We start from the raw sequence: 17,680 nt of genomic DNA on the forward strand, positions 1-17,680 counted from the left end.
TAATGCAGTTTGGCTAAGTGCCTACTTAGCAGTACGCTCTGCTTGCAAGAAAAAGACCTGCAGGTTGACAATGAACTCGAGCACCGCCGTTTTGAAGGGACCTGTGCTGTTGTTACAGCAACAGGATCAATAATCAGCCCTTCAGTGCTTTTAGAGGTAAGAGATTGAAAAACTGGCGCGGATTTAATAACAAGACACCGCATAAAATCGTGTCCTGATCTTACAGTTGTAGTCCAAACCCTGCGTTGTTTGCTCACCGATACTGACTGAAAAATGCTATTTCATTAATATTTCCTGGCAAAACACAGGAAACTCATTTATAAGAGCATCTATGACATCTAAACAGATTTATGAGAACATCAGAATTCAAAAGAAAGTTAGAGACAGCATGTACAGCTAGGCTCCATACTTAACTGCATCACCACAAATTATACTAGTCCACACAGTGATGGAGATCTAACGTTGCCTTTAGTTATGCATAGGCATCCCTAAAAGACCTCAGGAGCGGTGCACTTCTGCAAAGAATTGAAATCCTTATATTTCATACAACGTCTGATTTGCATGGTCCAGTCTCTTCTGATAAGGTGTGAAAGAGGAATTATTGGTACCATTTGAGGATCATTGAGCCTTTTCTCATCTCATACAAAAATGATGCATGTTTGCAATCCATTTCCATGGCTGCTTTACAGAGTGCAGTTGTGGCTAGGGAACTGAGAGAATACAAATGAAACATTATCATTTGATCTACAGCATTTCCTTAAAATTGCAAATCTTGCTACAAGAGCTCTCATGCATGCTTAACACTACCATCATTAGATAATTACTTGTTACAGATGAGCACAGGCTGACGCCTGACACACTGTTCAGCTTTCTGAGCACATGCAAGCTTCAGTGTTAAAATGGAAATATAATATACTTCAAAACAATTTTTCTTAATCAAGTGTGCTGGATTTAAATTTAAGGATAGTATGTTTTTGTGATGACTGGAAAAATCTGTCTTTGGAGTTCTCCATGGCTTGCAGAACCCCAATAGAAGAGGTTATTTTAAAATTTTAGATTAATATCACTTTTCTTGCAGAATGGCACAACACAGACCCTTGGAGGGTCTATGGTCTATGGGACACTGCAAACTAACAAGGTCTTTGTTTTCCTATCATGCTTATATTTCCCATCAGGGAACCTGCACTATATTACACCAGGTGGATCCATCCACCTGCTGGATGCTTTGAAAATTACCTCGATAGTCACAGCCCAGTTCCCAGTGAGGCCCTACAGAAATCCCACTTCCAAGAGCACTCCTGCAATGCATTTGAAGGCCTGAAGCCACGACTCTCTGCTCCGTGGAAATACAAGCTAGGACCAGCGTTGGGCACTGCCCTGGCTGCACGGTGGGTGATCAGTTCAATACATGGATCACTGATACTCATGCAACAGTGTCTTGGAGTTTAGAGGTAAATCCCCTGAGCAAATGCCCATGGCCAAAGCCATGTTACTCTCATCAGTTACTTCGTAAGTGTTGAACTAACAAGTGCTTTATTGTAGTTATCGTTCTGCCAAATATGAGAAAAAAAGAACACTCTAGAATTGTACAACAAAGAGAACAGCAGCAAGACACTGCGTGGCACGAAGCCCTCCGTTTTGGCTGCGGCAAACTGCAAGGCCCACAGCAGCGCCTTCAGCTCTCCGGTCCCAAAATAATTCCAATCACTTGGATACTTCCCAAAGGGGAATGTGGGCAATTTCTCCCGGGAACAGCAAAGCACATCTTAGATCACAACCCCTCCTCACCTACTTCGCCCTGGCACATCCAGATAAGAATATGGGGCATAAATGGCTGTCCAAATGTATTTTCAGTCTATTCAATGCTAATTTATACCATATTGTGGTTACTTTTCTAGAGACAGTTAGGAATGTCTGCCGAAAACTCAAACTTTTACTACCTCCTTCACATATCTGCTCAACATCATATAACAATATTTTAGTTAATGAGCATCCACTTCTTAATTTCTTTTCCCTCCATTTAGCTTCTCAGGTTCCTACTCTTACAACACAGCAGTTTTTATCTTCTCATTCAATCCTTTCCCCAGACATTCTTCATCCGTTGTTACTGTTTCCACTTCCTTGCTCACATGCAGTATAGCCTGCACTCAGCAGGTATTTCCTGCACACATGGCCCTTCAGGAGAAGTGTGGTTCAAAGCAGAGTAATGAATTCTGATTTTTCCACTAAGTTTCCTTCAGCAGTCCTACTGTTCTTCCAAAGACTTTTGCCAAGAAACTATAACATCTGCTTCTTTTTTCCCCCCCTTTACTTAGTACTTACAGAACAAATACAGCCAGTTTTTAGACGTGGTTGTAGGTTAGCAATGGCCTTCTGTCTGTTTCCTTTGCAACTGAAAACACGAGTCATCTTCACCACCTCCAACTTCACGTCCAATTGATTTGCATTTATTCATAGAAGCTGTCAATGCTGCAGATCTATCACTTTATTTACTCATTCCAGTCCGTCCTGAAGTTTGGTCTTGGCTGTGCCTGTTACATGGATGCCCAGAGTTCCCTAATTTACGTCTTAGCATTTGTAACTGAAAAGAGTCATTGTAATGATTTATGGATTGATAGTTCTTAACCACTCCAAAGAGATTTACTGTATTTGCAGCCAGAAACCATTTGCCGTAAAAGTCTGTCCCACGTACAACTTCCACCCTAACGATGCTATATTAACCCCAAAGTTCAGTTAGGGAAGGGCATCCCTCAGAAGCCTAGACAGAATATAGAGATCCTAGATCCTCTCATTCAAATATCCTAGGATGGCAAACTAGGAACTTGTTGCAGAAAGAGGCTCCTCAGAAGGTGCACATGCAACCCCAAAGCAAGCGATCGTTCTGGTGCTGAGCAAGCTGAAGGGTACAGGGAAATAAGTGGGGAAAGAGCAGGAGAGACATTAAGCAGCGCCCCGGAGAACTGCTCCCTCCTTAGCTCCACAGCCCTCCTGTTTTAGTCATTCAGCTGCCTGCTCTGTTTAATCAAGGCTCTGACTTGACTAGTTCAGTCAGGGCTGCTGACTTTTATCAGACGAGTCTAATACCATCAAGCTAACATTACTGTTACCTGCTGATCTGTCATAGGCATGAAACTTAATTATTTTCACACTAAGTAAACCAGAAAGCTTTCCTGCACAAGGACTCCGGAGCAGGCTTATTCTTATAAATCTTGGAAGAAAAAAAGTGACATTCTACTTTTTAACTCAAATGCCCCTCTGAAAAAGGGAATTTCTGCAAACTGAGCCATAAAGTCTCATAGCTTTTGTTTCACTGATTTTTACTGGGCAGTTTCCTGAACTCTGTGCTATGTTTCCTCACTGACACCTTCACATCTTTACCTTTTCAGACTTTATTTTTACTTTTCTCTCTTCAGTCCTTTAAACTGTTCCCCGCACATCAACAGCTAGAGAGCCAGTGAAGGCAGTGCTGAGCAGAGGGATGACTTGCACATGCTTTCATGAGCATTGAAAATGTTTTCTGTTTATGGCACATACTAAATAATCAGGTTAAGTCTTAGCCTCCAGTGTAAGAGGCTGAGGTCACCTCACAGCTGCCAAAAAAGCACACGGCTTTCACACAAAACATTAACATTTGCATGGAAAAACACAGTACGAATACAACATCTGAATTAGACTTTTAAAACCCTCCAGAGCAGAGTTATAAGGTCATGATGAACAGAACCTTGCAAAACTTATTATCAGAAATAATTACGATAATATTGCTCTAGTAAGGTATGCTTATTATCTTAACATCTAATGAGCCTTTAATGCAAACAGATTTATTAAAAATTTAATTAAAAATCTGAAGAATACAGAATTCTGCATGGAAAAGCTTGGCCTACAATGTCTTGTCCCTAAAAATGGTTGACTTTCATAATATTTTGCTGCAATAAAATATCTTATGTGAAAAAGCCTTGCTTTTCAAAGTTGGGAAAAATAAACACACAGACTCCAGAAATGTGAAGTAAGGGAGATAAAGACGACTGCTGAGGAGCTGGGAAGGCGGCTGGGGTCGGTGGACGTGGGGCCGTGGAAGCAGAGCGATGCCGCAGGAGGGCTCCTCACAGCCGACGGGCACGCACGGACCTTCTTACTCCACTTTACCCAATACACACGAGACACCCATGCCACAAAACTAGCCAGGAATTCGATTTAGTGACTCACAAAAGTGTGGATGTGGAAGCAGCAGGAAGCAGGACAGTACCATGAAATGCTTTTGAAGACTTTCCGGGAAGAGGACGCCCGGCTTGGTGGAAGGATCGTTACCGAGCGGGGCACGGTCGCTATTTATTTACCTACAGAAATGGAATTGGGAAAGCGTTTGAAGAAGCGGGCGTTTTTAAAAGATAACTCACAAGGCTGTTCAAGCACAAGGAGCAGTTTCAAAGACACTAGGAAATCAAGCACAGAGAAAAGAAAACAGCTGTAAAAGTTAATGTTTCCACTCCATTCCCACTCGATTCCCCTCTCAAGGTGAACTATAAAGGTAACTGCCTTGAGTGGAGCCCAAGAAAGGAATTAAGTTCAGAGAATAAATGCAGCCCGGAGACACGCAGTGTTTTCAGGGCAGGGGCAGAACCCAAACTCACACGTGGTTAAGGAAGGAAGCACTGACAAAACTCGGGAAGGATGAAAACACAAAGAGCCACCAGCCAAGCAGCTCTGACACAACGCATGTGCTGGCCTGGTCCTCGCAGGAACGCAGCACTGCCTCCAGCTGTGCCATGGTCCACGTCCAAGCCTGTTTGGGGAGGATACTAGGGAGGGGAAAATCGAACAAAAACACCCCAACATCTTCAGACAGAATAGTCATACGGAGTAAACACCTGAGCAAGACTTTGCCTTCCTATGAATATCCTCAGCAGTGGAGCACAAATACATCTTATTTAGAAATATGAATGCTGGCGACAGATTTTCTTTGTCTTTTCATGTTTTCAGAGCTTTTGTTAACACCTCTTTCTTCCTCTACAGCAGTTGAAGGAGCAATACCAGCTTTAACCTTGAAATATCTCTCTTTGCTGGTTTGTGTCATAACCTTATTATTGAAAAGCATTTTTTTGTACTTAACTTCTTACCTCAGCATGCACCATGTTACAGATTAGCGTCCATTTGCCAGGGGGGAAGATACAGCGACGGTGAGTAAGAGCTGTGGGCTGGCTGAGTCACAGCTTCCATTCCAGCTGCTGGACCTGAACGGCTTCATATAAAATCCCTTGTCTTCTCTATTTACATCCATATTTCAGAATTGCTTTGAATGGTCAGGGAATGCTTAGTGCAGGATGTTACACCCAGTTTCTTTCACTCATCGTAATTAATGAGATATATTTACAGTGTAAACATGGAAAGTAATCAGTATTTTGTAGCATAAATGAGGCATGATACTGTAGTTGGAGTTTGGTGATATTTGGAGCTTTATCTATGCTGTAGATAGAAACTCATTCCTCTCTGCCAGTGCAGGGAGGTATCTGGATCTGGTCTCCAGTTTTGCAGACTGGCCCATAATTTTGCTTGCCACTTGTCTGGCTAAAAAGCCAAGATCTTTTCTGACTGATGCTCCATACTAACACAATTACCAAGAAAAAAATACTTAGATAATGCTAGTCTTAACAAAAATGAGCATCCACAGTCTCTCCTTTAAAATTCGTTCCGATTTTTTCACTTAATAAAGCACTCCTCTATTCCTGCCAGATAGGTGTGCAGCACTGCTGTATATCATCAGATTCCTGTTTTTACTCCCTGACTTTGGGCTGTAACTTTATATACAAGTCTTCCAGCCTGTAAAAGACATTTTAACAAGAAATATTAATGTACACCTACATATAGCATCTTTTCTACTTATTCAGCAAAGATATGAGTTACTCAAAATCAAAAATTTACTTCTAGAATGAATACTAGGAGTATAATTTCTTTTGAACTCATTAGATTAGAAATGGAAAGTTGACTGCAAAGGTTAATGATGAATGCACGTAGGAGAATTTTTTTTTTTTTTTGCAAGTACATTTCAGAGACAAAACAAACCCTAAAATTCAGTATTTATAAGAAGCATAAAGAAAGAACTATGAGGGAATTCTTTATTAAGACATTTTTAGTGGTTAGTTGAATATCTTAAATTTTATGATTCCCATACTGATTCACTGCTGATGCAGGGCCTAAAACAAGGTCCGGGCATTGCCTGTTTCTCCTGCTCCCAAATAACCTGCCTCTCCCGGGACGGGTGACCCTGTTGTCCATCAGAGCCTTTAATGTCTTGTTGGTGCCCAGCGTTTTCGTGACAGGACCAGCTGTCCCCTTGGCCACATTGATCCCATAACGCAAACTCTCTTCTGCTCTCTTTGCTTTCCATGTGCTGGCACTGCCGGGCCCTGGACCAAATATCCCCCAGAGGTGGCCCTGCCACGTGGCCCAAGATTTGGGGACCAGCCCTCCTGTTGGGAAGGCAGGTGCTTCCAGCAAGCAAGGTGTATCCATTAACTGTATTGAGTAGTTAATGCCAGAGCTCTGCTTGTGTGAGACTTGATACTATAGCAAATTCCTACCAATATCCGGGCTTTTTGCATGTTCCTTTCCTGCCTCATGTCAGACCTGCGGGAGCACGATGCTGCTCTAGATGTGCCCCGTGTCCAGCAATCTGCTGCCTTCTCACACAGACCGGGGCCAAGATTCACATAATTACCCAGACACAAACGTGAACACAGAACTAGCCTCGCTGTATCAAAAGATACGAGTCCAGGGGAAAGAAAGAAAGAAAAAGGAAAAGAAAAAAAAAGACACTAAAAACCCAGAGAATTGTCCTGTTCCAGCTCCACAATAATTCAGAGCACTGCACATTTGAGATCTTTCTGTAGCTTAAAGGTGATCAAAATATAAAATGGAAAGAGAGAGAAAGTACCTTAGCCTTTTCCCAAAATACAAAGATCTTACAATTATGAATCCTCAAAAGGGAAATCAGATATTCAGCATCCACGACACTCATTTCATTGCTAATATTCTTCAAAACAATAGATATCCTCTAATCATCTAAATGCCTCAGTGTCGTAAAACCACTCGAGCTTCCCGTACAGATGTGCTCAGATGTTGCTCCCTGGAAAGCACGAGGGGAGGTAAGAGCCGTGTTGGACTGGGGGATCTCTGCTGGCCCCCCCGTCTCCCGCGGCGCCGCAAAGCCGGTCCCTGCCGGAGCAGCTCGGAGGGACACGGCGCGACCTGGTGACGGCTCCCATTGGAGGAGCTGCTTGGCATTGCACAGAAACGAGCAACGAATGGCTAATCTGAGAGATGGATTTATTAAAGCTCCACCCCTAGCAGAACCAGGGATGATATTTGACCGCTAATGAAATAAAACAGCATGCGAATAAAGAAAAGCTTGAACATCACATGCAAGATGACAAAATGATTTTTGCTTTTATAGTTTTCTGAGAGCTGTCTCCAACCCTACTTCCCTTTAATGCCTTTTTTCTTCCCTTTTTTTCCCCCCTTTAAGTGTATTACTACTGAGGAGGAGTGGCAGAGGTTGCCTTTCTATTTCTAAACAGTTCTTTGCTGTATGATTAGTATGAGGCACAGGAGGAAAGCCCTTTTCTTCGTAAGAGAAATGCTTGCTTTCCATTAAAATATTGGGTGAGGACTAGACTTTATAATATCTCACACTAAAGAGGATGCATCATCCAGGAGACTCTTCTTGGAGCATCAGTCAAGATAACCAGATAAAAAAGCAGCTATTGAATAGTGTCATCGTTCATCTTGATACATCAAGGAAAGAGACATCTTGTGGATGAGAGGAATTTCAGTACAGTAAATGACACAGAATTAGCTAGCCATGCCCTTCCGAAACAACATTTACCTAGATCAGTTGTTACATCCTAATTCCATGATGGGAGGATTTTAATTTGAAGCACTAAGGCTTGAACTAAAACTCCAAAAAGTTTCAGGGACAGGCACTGCAACATGCTGCTGGAGAGCAAATAGGGCCAGATTTCTTTTTTTTTTTAGTTAGAAAAATTTAGGAAAAGTGGTTCTGTTCGCGTTGGGCGAGACCTCCGCGCACCTCCTCCTCCAGCCGGGCTCCTGCCTTCCCTCCTCCTGAGCCGTCCCCCGCTTCCCAGCACCACCCCCAGTGTGAGTTTAGGGAATGCAATGCAAGACGAGCTACCTACCTATTTTTACAAGCCAAAATGAACATAAAAAGACCCGGAATGCACCTAGAAGCATTACCAGCTCAACATATGTTATTTGTATAGATCAGCACCACTTACATTGTAAAACTATTTGTGATCTTTTACACTGCAATCGTACTGGGAGCACAAGATCAGCGCGACAGCCGCGTTGTGCTCGGAGCCATACAAACACATAGCAAAAGCTTTGTCCATAATCCAGGGAGTTTGCAATCTAATTTAAACTGAAACAGGGAAATGGATATGTACAAATAACCAGGACAGCACGAGAGCAGAATGTGAACTACGGAAGGAACATGTGAGAGTAGCTGCAGGCATCTTGACGAGCAAGGAGGCCCCAAGGCAGCAGGAGCTCCCCAAAACACACAGAGACGGCTCCGCTTGGCGCCGGCACAAGGGCCGAGGGCAGCCCTGCCCAGGGAAGAGCGTCCTTATTTACTGGCACGAACCACTACGCAGAGAACCCCAGCCCCCTGTGCAACGCCATTCCAGAAGCAGCATCGTAAACACCTTGCCCAGCTCTCCCCAGACAAGAGCATTTTGGTTTTCGGACCGGGCACGTAGCCCCCGTGGCCGGCGGGTTGCTGGGATCGTTGCTGCGTGGCCGGCTGCAGCACCAGCGTGTGCCGGGGACACCAGCCCGCCGAGGACTTCTGACACCGCCAGAGCAAAGCCAGGAGCCTGGAAAGGTTGCCAGAGAATAACAGAGCAGCATGAATTATATAACCTCACAAATCACTGAATTACAGAAACGGCAGTTTGTTGAAAACGTTCTTTTTTCTTTCTTTTCCCCCAGAAAACAAGGGGATACTTGAAGGGTAAAGGCAAAATATCTCATTCAGGAATATATGGGCAGAGACAATCTTGAGACAAAACCTTACAGTTGTTCCTAATCGTATTGCCCCCCTTTTCAATGAAATTTCAGTAGACAAAACAGCAGATTAAAGGATGTTTATCAAGGACAACAGCTCTACACAAACAAGCACAACAATAACTAACTGGATTTATTGAGTGCATCAGGTTTGACTCAGCAAACGCTGGGATTTTAAGTGCTCTGTCAGTTGGGAACCTTCCTTGTTCAATAAGTACAATTCTTCTGTTTAATTTGTAAGACGCTGCTAGACAGAGAGTCATTAAATATATTTTTAAATATATTTTTCATTAATCAGAGCAAAATCAAGCCAGAAGTCATAAATTAGAGCATTTGTAATGAAATTATAAACCGATGCAATTTTTCACATGTTCTTCAAAACACAAAAAGTATATTTTTTTTATTTTCTATTTTTTAATGGGAACTTGTTACTAACTTATCTCTACTATTTCCTGGTAAAAGTCTCTCTTGGTGCTAATGATTATCCTGACTTGAAAGTAGAATAAAAAACAGACTGCATAGCAGCCAGTGTTTTGCTATTCTTGAAAATAAGAAACAACCAAAAGCTTCAGATAACACACACCAAAGACAGAAGAAGGACAAGAAATGAATTGCCTCATGGCTCATAAATAATAGAAACATGTCCCAGGAACTCTATTTTATTGCATAGGTGGCCTAATACATACTAGAAATAAAGAAATGCTGATGGTGTAGAGAGGGTGCCCTGCTCTTCGGCGCCTCACGGGCCCTGCTGTCCCTCGGCCCTCGTGCCAGGTCTTCACCCTTGTCATCTGTGGGCCCTGTGGACATGATAAGTGATGGCAACAGCTGCCTTGCCACAATAAACCTCCGTCTAATCCATGACTAGATTTGGGCCACGTAGGAGACACTCATCTTCAAAGCTGTCACCAGAGGGGACTCTCTCAGTGCCTTCAGCTCCCAAACGCTGCAGATCGCTCCCTGTTTTGGTTGCTGCCCCTCCTGACTTTCCAGGCTATCACTAAGCTTCAAGCCCCCTTAATGCACTCTCAGATACAGGGTGCTCCAAATCAGATTCCCAGCCAAAATTCCCAGCCTTTATTTACCACAAATGTGACAGACAGTCAGATGTAAAAGGACACTGAAAGACTAGACGGAAGAAATTGGTTCTCTCTCCCCGCCTGGCCCGCCAGGCTGCTTGCGGGAGTGATGCATTTTAAAACTTTCATAAACCTCAAATAGAAAAAAACAGGATTATCCATTACCATGTCAGCATAAGTGATAACATAAATATATATCACAGAACATCTGCCACTAAATCACTGTTCATAGATGTCAGATCTCATTTATTATTAAAAAACAAAAAAACAAAAACCCAAAAACAACAAAACACAAAACAAACACTTTAAAGCCTTCCTTATTATCTCACAAGAAATAGCTGATTTCTAATTTGAAGGTGGAGCTATTCTTTCTAATCTGTCTATTCCCAGGAACTTCTGTTATGAACCTCCCTCACAAATAACATTAGACACTTCTCACGAAGGCTGCGTCAGCACCAGAATTACCTTATCCCGCTGCAGCGCTTAGAAAACATCACTGAGTGCTGGGAGGGCTACGAGGGCAACACAGATAAAATCGTCCCATAGATTCTGCATGAAGGAAGATGGTGAATCTAGGAAAACATGTTTTTCTAACTTATCTTGGAATAATGCATGTCAAAACATTATTATTTTTCAATATCAACAATATCCAAAATTTACTTCAAAAGAAAACAAAGTGTTCCTTACTCACACAAAGTTTCAGATTTTATAATCAGAGCCAATGTTTATGAGGCTGCTGTAGTACTTTACATGTTTCACTCCTGGGGACAGAGGTGTAATACATTTTCACTTTTTGAGTGTTTTTCTCCTTATTCTTTCCTCTTCCTCCTTGTGACAGCCACTTTGGTAATACTTGTGTCAGGCTTTTAGGAATCAAATTACCAAATTACAGAATGATTTCTGAGTAGGCAACCTCTATACTCATAGGGACACGTGAAAATCCCCTTGCTAAAGCCAGTCTTTTGCAGCATGGTGAATCCACTCCCACCTAAACATCTGGGTAAACCCCACAACTGCCATCCCTATGACATCCAGTGCCCTCAAATACACTTGAAAATACAAAGCTGCAAATTTAAGAGCGAGATCCTTTAAAATGTGGATTTTGAACACATCCTGAACCTGACCTCTGCCAGTTCCCCATCTCTAAATCGCACCCACGGGTCACCCTGGCGCTCTCTGTGTCCGCGTGCCTCGCGGTCCTGCTCCCCGCGGCCGTGGCAGGGGCTGGCACCTCACCGGGCACCGCAGTGCCCCAGTCAGGCACTGCATCCCCCCACCTACGTAATTTGATTAAAGGTACAAGATCAATCAAGCCGCACTGCCTCAGAAAGATTAATTATCTCAGTCCTCTCCGAATTATTAGCGTACAGTCATGAGGATAGAAAAGCCCGGTACAGTAAAAGAGGAACCCAACAGCCATATGTGGAGACTGGGATGTATTTTAGCCCAAGATTTCTTATTTTTAACTAATGACAGTATCTTCCTATTTTTCTCATATTAGGTCTAATCGCTACACCACATTTATAACTTAGCGATGACAGATTAAAATGTTACCGTTATATTTCAATATTACAAAATTAAAAGCAGGCAAGAAGAAGATAAAAATACTAAAACATGATTTTGCAGTTGTTAAATGATATTTTACCTTGGTGCTTCGTAACTAGACCACTGTACCATATAGCAGCTCTAACTGCCTCCCCACTCCAAATGCAAAAAATTCACAGTATTTGCATTAAAACGTTTCCTCAAAATTTAGACATATCAGGGTTATTACCCACAAACATTTTCAATCAAAAATACTTAATCCCTTCAATTTGCTGCAGATTAATTCCATCTTCACCTGCTTTTCTGAGTGAAGTTTTCTGTGGCCTTAGTGTCTCCCTAGAATCTTGGCAAACCATGGGGACTTAACCAGGGGATCGACAATCTCAAATCACTCAACAACAACATGGGAGGTTTCGGGCTCCTTGCACTACTGGAGACCAAGGATAAAAGTTTTGCCCTTTCAAACGTCTCAGTAAAATTCCCAGCTCCCAAAATCTGCAGTGGTTCTCAGTAATACACACATTACTGTCAAAAATTTTGCCTCTTTATTTTAAGAAATCTGAACTTTTAGGTTGATTTTAAGTGCTTAGAAAAGGAAGGAACAATGCTAAAGTAAATGGTAATTTCCCCCACTAAACTTGCAAATGTTTTCAACACTGAAAACACAAGGAGTTTGGAAAACCTTAGCATATTTTTATTTAAATAAAACTTCTCTCTCAACTATTTACATATATTTTCGTAAAATTATTCACTATATCCTTTCTCTACAGCGCCCAAACACTAAACATATTTAAAATGGAAAATATGAAATGCAAAAGCAGCAATACCAGGAACACTGGAAGTCATACTCCTTGTCCACAGCCATACGGACATAGTTAATAACTCATATTTTTAAGGGAGGTCTTAAAAATAAATAATAATAAAAAAACCCAAACAGAACTCATCTTTGCAGACACGGAACCCGATCGTCGGGGCTCCCCGGTGCCGCAGCAGGCAGGGCGAGCGCGGCCGCGGAGCCGCGTGGCGGAGGGCGCCCGGGAACGCGGTTCAGCCGCCGCAGAGTTCCTGCGGCTCCCACGAGGCAGCGCGCCACAAAACCCGCTTTCCCCACGGACAGCAGCCAGCGGGGCGCGTTCCCCAGCACGAGCCGCACCAACCATTTCTTCTTTGGGAGGACACCCAGCGGAGGAGGCCGCTGGCGCGGGGCACGCGGACGAGCCCGGCTGCAGGCTCCACAAACGCATCCACTGAGAGCTTAGCTGCCACGGACACGGAGAAGGGAGCTCCTGGAGCACAGGATGACATTGCCGCCTATTAGGAGGACGGTCTTTGCCCCCTGTTAATTTTATCAGGCTTTTCTCTAAAGCCAGTTCTCGGTCCCTGCTAGTGCTCTTCCTCCCTATTCTGCTGCTTGAGATCTCCAGATTTCTGGCTTCAGCTGTTTTATAGGCACCACTTACTTGTTTGCCCTCGAGACAAGCCAGTCCTTCACCTTGTCTACCTGAATTTCTCTTCCCCCATTCTCTGGTGTTACTGCCTGTTATCTGGAAGTGGTCATAGTTCTGGATCACGCTTTACTTTGCAAAGTAATTTCTGTAAAATGGACATTTAATTCCCTTATTATTAATAATATTTCTTCACAGAAGTTCCACCTCTCTAACATGGGAAGCCAACACTGATCATAATAATATAGTTGCAGTATCACCAGTGGCTTGCATGATTTTTTATTTTTCTATTTTTTTTTTCCTTCTCCTCCTGTACTCGGAGTAATCTAGGATTTTTCATGATGACATCAGGTGCTGGTGATTTATAGCTATCTTTGTAGTATCCGGTTGTTTTTTCTGTTTTTGTCATTGTCAGCTGGTGATTTATGTACTAGTTACACATACCAGTTCCTGTGAGAAAGACTTGCAACTATTAGATTTCAACTATTAGATTTCATCTCACTGCTATTACTCCAAATCCTTAGCAAAACCCAATTCCCCTGCCATACGCACATCCTGCTCTGTATTTTGGGAGACACCTGGATTTAAGTTAGCAGAATATTTCACTGACACTTTTCACTGACTACTTTTTCCTGACTCATATGGAAGATAATCATGGAGGCAGATCCAGATATAGATCCAGACAGATCCCCTTCTTAGCTGTTTCCCTCTTACTCAGATATTTAACCATTTTTCCATTCCTGTATTAGTCAATGTCTTCTCCTACTTCAAACTTGTACATATCTATATGCTTATCTTAATTTCTTTCTTGAAAATGTTTTACAAGAGTGAAGTCTGGTTCAAGTGTCACTAGTTGCTCAGAAGCCTTTCTCCCCTGACACCTGGTCTCTTAGAAATGCAGGGAAATAAAGGAAACACCGTCAGTTTTGGGATGCCGAGATGAAGATCCTCCTGAACACACTGACCCTGCTCGGACTTCTAGTTCCTTTATCAGGATGCTTCATCGGCCTGTTTTTGCTCTCATCAACCACCTCCTTTGCACCACAAATTTAGGCAAGGTGAAAGTGTTTTCCTAATTTTGGGAAAGAAATCTACATTATCTGTAACCATGAAAAGCTGTTGTCGTTGCGGCCTACCTCCTTCCTACGTAACTAAATAACCAGGGATTGCTGTGTTAATTCCTTTTAGGGTAATTGTCTTCAATGCTTTGCCCCAGCTATTCATTTACTCTGCTTTGCTGTGCAGCTGCAGTGCCTCATGCAAAGATGTAACTGGGGAACTGCTCTGCTTAAAAATAACTCTTTTCCCCTAGGCTAAGTTGAAACCAGACTAATTCTTCTATCCAGTTCACCAAATAACTCTACAAGCGCTTGTGCTGCCACAAGAGAAGGCGCAACTGGGAGATGCAAACAAGCAGCCATCTGGAAACACCAGCTTCAAGGGACCGCCAAGACGCAGTGCACATCAGCTGCCCTTTGGGCATCCTTTCCTCAGCGTCACATCTTCCCATTTTCAAGACAACTTTCTCAATTTATCACTCTCTTCCAACCCTTACTTGCAAGACCTTAATTCATAATAACCTTATGAAGCACCCATGGCCCCTGAGATGCAAGTTTCCCCCTATCCCAAACCCTGTAACTACCCCGTTAACTTGCAGCTTTTTAGAGAGATAGCCTTGTATCTCCAGCAAAAGCATCAGCACCCCAAAACTCCACGAGACGGAGGAAAGCGAGAGCACCCCTGAACTTCTTAATAAGGCATACAATCATTTGAAAAAGCACTACTTAAACAACAACTGAAATTGTTAGGATTTACACGTGTATATTGGCTTGCTCTTCTACCTGTTTCTATTCATACATTATATTGTCATATTACTAGTATTTAACAAGATGAAGTTTTCCCCCATAAAATCCCCTCATCAGCTGGACACACATGACAAAATCAGCTCTCTGATAGCTCCTGACATTTCCTTAGCAACTAAAATATGTTTTCCTGTAATGCAGTTGCATGTAGTACCCTACTGCCTTTTTTTTTCTATTCTTTTTAAAGAAAAAAAAACCCACAAATGATGTTGCTTCAGTTTGCTTTAGACATTTAAAACTTTTCCATTTCCTGGCTTTTTACACTGTAAACTCTTAATACTGCATTAGCACTTTTTTCTCATTTGATGGATTTTTAAATACATTCTCCTGCATTGTTAAATTTCACCCTTGCAGTTGCGTTCCCTGTAAATGGCGCGGAAGTCAAAGAGAACTAGGGTTTTTGCAACATCTTTACTAGTTTGAGCAATTTATCAGCAGAAAGGAAACAGATTGCTCATAGAATAAGCTGGTATTTTTTTAAATACCACATACATTAGTGCTCTTGCTTAAGGATAACTTTCTCCACAAATCTACAACACTGCATGTTACGGCAAAATGCGTTTTTGAGGTGGCAACTAAATTAAGAAAAGACAGATCATTTTAAATGGTCTCTTTCTAACTTTAGTATAGTCAATTAGTTTTAAAGGTGATCTTAAAAATTGCTCATGGTTTTCTAACCACTTTATTCTTACAATAATTCTTTCTCTTTGCTTCAGTCCTACTTGGATGTGAATTTGTAATGCTTCATCTTACCAGTGTTTTCCAGCTTTTATTATTTTAGTTTTACCAATACAGGTTTTTATTGGTGTCTTGTAATAACTGCTTTGCTATTGCTAATAAATAGATGTTTCCAAAATAAAACATTCCTAATATTAGAGGAAAAAAAATAAAACCAAAGAATTCCATTCAAGAAAAACGAGGTGGACAAGTCATGTGTGAGTGTATCCCTGCATGACACAGCGTTTGTCATCAGCATTGATAAGCTATTTAATGACACATTAGGCTGTAGGAATCATTGAATTGTTTCATTCTACATTATCTGTTCTGCTGGCAAAATTTTAGCCAAATCACCAGCAGCTGATTGACCGGGCTTAATATTTAAGACAATGTTTCTGATTAAGATGGGTCAGATACCAAAGACCTTGAGATGGAACAAATCTCTCCTTAGCTTGTTTTACGTATTCAGGTGTCTTGCCATATTATTTCACTGTATGATCCCTTCACTCTTTCAGTCCACATTTCCGACTATGACACAGAAATAGTTCAGCACTGTTTTTCTGTTGTCTTAATTTGCCCTTAAGTTCACGCTGAAAATATTCATGGATCAGCATGAAAGAGAAGACTGGTTTCTCTTAGCTTACCTGCACCAAGGTACTGTTCACCAGTCCATCTTTTGACTAAAAAAAAACAAAAAAACAAAAAAAAAAATCCAAAAGAAACTACTTCCCTTCCTCTTCTACTTAATTGCATGAAAGCACAAGAGATAGCAATATAACCCACTTGTTTTTGTGTCACTAGTTACTATCATCAATATAAGCATAAAATACATAAAAGAATAGCAAACTCTGTTTTTTCTCCATACTGTAAACATACACTTTACATTGCATCAATTAGATTATCTCAATAAGATATACATTAGAAGAGGAAAAGACGCGCAACACAAACACTAATTATACTGTGATTTCTAGTTTAAAACTGAACTGTCAGATAATTAGGCAATTAAAATTTCCTTCAGACTTCATACTTGAAAAGACATCAGTTGCCTGTTTAGTCTGTTCACAATGATAAGTGTCAATGATATCCACACGTCCAAGTACTACTAGATGTAGGCCAGCATTCTAGAAGACCATTCTAGATCCCTATTTCTTGTGAAATTGTAAAAACTGGATTTAAAAAGCACTGACAAGCTCAAAAAATCAGTTTAAAAAGCCCCTTTTAAAATGGAAAGAAAGCATCCGCATGCCTGTTCTAACAATTTCTCATATTCCAGGTACTATTTCATGACCTCTGCATAAGACAACTCAATCATTTTGTGTACATCCCGCTCACACTTCAGTCAAGGACGAGTATCAGAACTATAAAGAGCAGGAGGAGGAGAAGGGAGTTGAAAAGTAAGCTCAGACCATGAGTATGCTTAGAAAAAGTAGCAAATATAAAACATATTTTAAAATTGTTTTCTTTTTGACTACATTTGTAACCCTAAGAGTCTCATTCTGTGAAGAATTCAGCTTGACTGCCCACATTATTCTTAAGGGCATATTGCAACCTCCCATATAGAAATAAAACCCCAAAGAAAACAACAGATTATATTTTCAATGGAGTATTGAAAACTTGTACGGGTTCTTGTCAACAGGCTGTCCACTCAGGAAGCTAAGGTTCTGGCATTCTTTCAGAAACAGTATAACTTAACACAGTTTTGAAAGTCTGAAGCTGAGCATCTCTGTTTTCCCTTTGAAGGAAAGCAGCGCAGGGAGCACATCCCGGTGGATGAACCCCTCACACTCCAGCATCTTGCAGCGCAAGGCAAAGACGACAGGGTGATTTCCAAAAGCCAGACGAATTTGTCAGAGCAAGCTCAGAGACAGAAGGAGCAATCTCTGCCTGACCCAGGCTGCACTTGTCTGTGCAGATACACAACCAACCTCTCGCAGAGCTATTCCAAGCACAT

At 41.7% G+C, this 17,680-nt stretch overlaps 1 protein-coding gene across 1 annotated transcript in view; it reads right to left on the reverse strand.

Annotated features, from left to right (window-relative positions):
- PCDH11X (protocadherin 11 X-linked) overlaps positions 1–17,680 on the reverse strand; it is a 389,078-nt gene that overhangs the window by 106,301 nt on the left and 265,097 nt on the right. The gene's annotated exons all lie outside the window — the stretch shown is intronic.

The sequence above is a fragment of the Tinamus guttatus genome, unplaced genomic scaffold, assembly GCF_059628265.1.
Source record: "Tinamus guttatus ecotype Peru unplaced genomic scaffold, ASM5962826v1 Tinamus_guttatus_pri_ptg000287l, whole genome shotgun sequence".
Taxonomy (NCBI): Eukaryota; Metazoa; Chordata; class Aves; order Tinamiformes; family Tinamidae; genus Tinamus; species Tinamus guttatus.